Source organism: Triticum urartu, chromosome 6 (genome assembly GCF_003073215.2).
Source record: "Triticum urartu cultivar G1812 chromosome 6, Tu2.1, whole genome shotgun sequence".
NCBI classification, from domain to species: domain Eukaryota; kingdom Viridiplantae; phylum Streptophyta; class Magnoliopsida; order Poales; family Poaceae; genus Triticum; species Triticum urartu.
In genome coordinates this window covers 305,006,247-305,010,428 of record NC_053027.1, presented here as the reverse complement: position 1 = coordinate 305,010,428, position 4,182 = coordinate 305,006,247, and positions in this window count along the sequence as shown.

Sequence of the window (4,182 nt, the reverse complement as noted above, 5' to 3'; positions counted from 1 at the left end):
CCGTTGAGCCATCCTGCCAGTACGGTTCCATGCCCTATAGAGGGTTTTTTCTTTTTGGTAGTTGACCCGGGTCTATTGTGATAATGCACCCTTTTATTTCGGACTGAGTTTGTATTCAGGGCCGGATTATCCCAAAAGTTTGCTTCGGTTTTCCAGGCACTTTCCATCGCACAGTACTTTCGTACTATGGACGCCAAGTCAGCAAAGCGTGTTATCTCACGGCGATTTATGGCGTTAAGGATTCCCTTGTCCGTGCAATTATTGTAGAAAAATAGGATTGCGTCTTCCTCGCGACAGTCCTTAACCTTGTTCATCGCAAGGAGGAATCTGGCCCAATAGTGATGTACTGTTTCCTGGGGCTCTTGCGTAATGTGGGAAAGATTGCTTATGTTTGGGTGGGTGGGTGGAATTGAATCCGAACCCTTACCTGATCTGGAATCCAGGGGCCGAGGAGTTTCCAATTTTGGAAGTTCCGGTTCTGGGGTGTTACCCGATAATCCTGGCCCGCTGCCTGACTCTAAGTTCAGGGATTGGATGTTATCCTCCTGCGAACGGGCGTCCGGCTCGAAGAGCTCGGGAATCCGGACATAGTTGGTCAAGATAGAGGAAAGGTCGCCGCATTGTTCCTCCACCACTGCAATATGATGGGTGACCGGTGGAGAGTTAATCTCCCTTTGATCGGGTTTAAGCCCAATCCGATCATAGTCCGTAGCGACTCCCAAGGCGGCGATGCGATCCAAGAGCTCATTTAAGGAGGCGAGCTCCATTGGATCCATCTGTTCGGCGAGTGCCGATTTGACGTGGAGGCTGTTTTCGATGACCCGAGAAGTCATCCTCGGCACGGCGGCCGAACAGGCGGTCATGATGAAACCGACTAGCCGGAGAGTTTGGCCGACAGCCAAAGCTCCCCCAACAGTAGTACCGTCTTTAAAGACGAGACGAGACGAGACATCCTTCCTTCTGGCAACAGCACAGAGGAACTCTCAATGAAAGCACCAATGTCGGTGTCAAAACCGGCGGATCTCGGGTAGGGGGTCCCAAACTGTGCATCTAAGGCGGATGGTAACAGGAGGCAGGGAACACGATGTTTTACCCAGGTTCGGGCCCTCTTGATGGAGGCAGAGTTGATCTACCATGAGATCGGAGAGGCTAAACCCTAGAAGCTAGCCTATGGTCTGATTGTATGTTGTCCTACGGACTAAAACCCTCCGTTTTATATAGACACTGGAAAGGGCTAGGGTTACACAAGGTCGGTTACAAAGGAGGAGATATACATATCCGTATTCCCTAAGCTTGCCTTCCACGCCAAGTAGAGTCCCATCCGGACACGAGACGAAGTCTTCAGTCTTGTATCTTCATAGTCCATCAGTCCGGCCAAAGGATATAATCCGGCTGTCCGGAGACCCCCTAATACAGGACTCCCTCAGTGCCCCCCACATCATATTATTCATACTACGTTGATTGAAAAAAAGATAAATCACCCACAACAAGATCTTCCCGTTTTTTGTTCCTACAATGTTGTGCCGTGCATGTACCTACTAGTTGTATAGTGGTAGTACTAGGAATATAGTATTAGGAGTACAAACTTGTTACTAGTAGGAGTAGTAATAGTACGGGATGCTCCTACTCTATCAACGAGCCCCGTCTGACACCAAATTTCTTGGCTTCCATGCTACAGCTAGATCTTCCCCTAGTTTCTTTTTTCCAACCTGGCGGCGGGTGGGGTGTCGGTTTGCTCAACGGCAGTCCCACATGAAAGTGAAAATGCTAGGCAACACGCCTTCCCTAAGCCATGTGTCGTGCCGGACGGGCCATGTTGTACTCCCGATTCCCGGGCGTGTGGGGGTGCGACGCGTACGCGGCAGGCCTTTTCCTTTTACCAGCAATGTGCTCGTGCGTTGCGACGGATCCAAAGTAGTAGAATAGTAGTATTTGTTCACAAACTTGAAAGAAATCACTATTGTTTTGATATACTCATAATATATTCCTCCCTCCTTACCTAAATATTTTTCTTTTTTGAGATTTCAAATGGACTATCACATACGGATTATATAGACATATTCTAGTGTGTCTAGCAAGATGCCCGCGCGTTGCACGAAGTTGATGGAAAAGTTAAGAACTACTTATAAATTGATGGATGGAGTACTAGTTACAGTGATGCATATAATTAAGCAAAGGGATCACACATGTCGGTATTGACTGGAATGAGAATGCAACGGCACAATAAGAATTAAGGCCACGATGATGCGATCGCAGTGGTGGTTACAGAAGGCAAGAAGAAAGATGGATCCACGAACGTATGACCTCCTCCTCCTCAACTTAGTGCGCCGGCCACCTACCGACGGCTAAGGAGCAGCGGCTTTTGTGGCGAGGTCGAGGTGCTTCTCAGCAAAGGCATCCAAGGCTTCCAGCCGGTTGAGGAAGGCCAATGTCGTAGCGTCCTCACTGGCCTTGTAGATACCTATGTACACAATTTCCTCGTACATGTGGATGTGTAGGTCGACGAATTCTTGCAGGGCAAGGCGCCTCGCAGCGAGCGCGACCTCCAGGTGGACATGCTTCGTGGCATCGGCGGGCAGTCGCAGGGCCACCAGTGCTTGAAAGAGGTTCCGTCCATGGAGGCCGATTAGGGTGGCAGGCAATGAGGAGCCCGGGTGCGCCGGCTGGAGGAGTACGGCGATGTCGTCTGCGAGCTTCTTGAGGACGATGAACTTGTTGTTGGTGGCAACGATCATCAGGTCCAACTAAGAGTCGTAGTTGGCGTCGAAGGCGGCCATCCACCAGCCGGTCTCCAACACCGTCTGGAGACGATCCTCGGCGCCATGCCGCAGGCCGGTGTCGTGGACCATCTGGCGCAGCTGCTAGCCGCTCACGAGCACCGCCGCCATTGGTCTGGAGTGAGCTCTTTTGCGCTTAGTGTAGGTGCTTAGGCAAATTCTTAGGTGCGTACGATGTGGTAGATGCATTGGAATGGAGGGGCGCCTTTATATGATGGCAATGAGGGAAAACTGCATTGCATTCACATCGTGCAGCCTCTTTTCTCGGACCTCCTCCCATTACTTCCCTCATGCATTAATTGAAGAAGGATGCATTGGCCGTTCAACATATCGGGAACTGCTACTCCCTCCCTCGTCTGCATTAAAGCCATATTGGGAACTGCGCCGCCCACTGTCAAATCGAATACTCCCTCCGTCTAGGTGAGTATTAAGTCATCTTACGAAAACCAAATAGTAAACACATAGGCGTGGATCATTAACTCTCATGTGGTTTCTTATTTTTGACATAAATAGAGGAATCAACCAAGAATAGATGTGGGGCTTGTATGCTTTTAATGACTTGAGACTATCAAACATGACATGCAGTGGTCAGTTCATTGCACAAGAACAAATACAACCCACGTCAGCACACACACATCTTATATAGCATCACTTCCAATGGCTATAAAAGATGAATGCGACCAAATTATATCTCATCTAGATGAGTTCTAGCAAAACTGTATTAATAATACTTAGTACTCCTGCACCATGTATCATATATTAGTATCATGGAGTACTTTATTTATTTATGAGGTATCCAGATGGCACTGCACCGCCAAGAAAAGAGGGTAACATCGAAATTATGGACTACTTTTTTGAGTATGTTGGTAAGGTCCGGTCATAGTCACTTGTTGAAATCCCTAAAAAGACAAATACTCCCTCCGTCCGAAAATACTTTTCATCAAAATGGATAAAAGGAAATGTATCTAGACGTATTTTAGTTTTAGATACATCTCTTTTTATCCATTTTCATCACAAGTATTTTCGGACGGAGGGAGTAGAAAACAGAGTTGGTGATGATGGTGTGCGTGCCATCCTGCAATATAGGCCGTCGGATTTATATCTAACAAATAGGAAAGAAACTATGGCAATTTTGCAAAAATATACCCACACGTCTCTCCATGTTCGCAAATAAGGCCTTCCCTCGTTCAACCTTTTCTCTCACAAGATAAACTACTCATACAAATGCATCTTGATGTTCCGTGCAACGCACGGGCAGCTAGCTTATTTCTTTTTAAATAGTTGCTGCGATAATTGGGTTGAAGTGATATATTTTATGTCTGCCCCGAATGATTTCAGATTCACTAGTAGTAACAAAGAAAAGGTTGCCTTGTTAATTAATAGAAAACAGGGTGAAAACTATCAC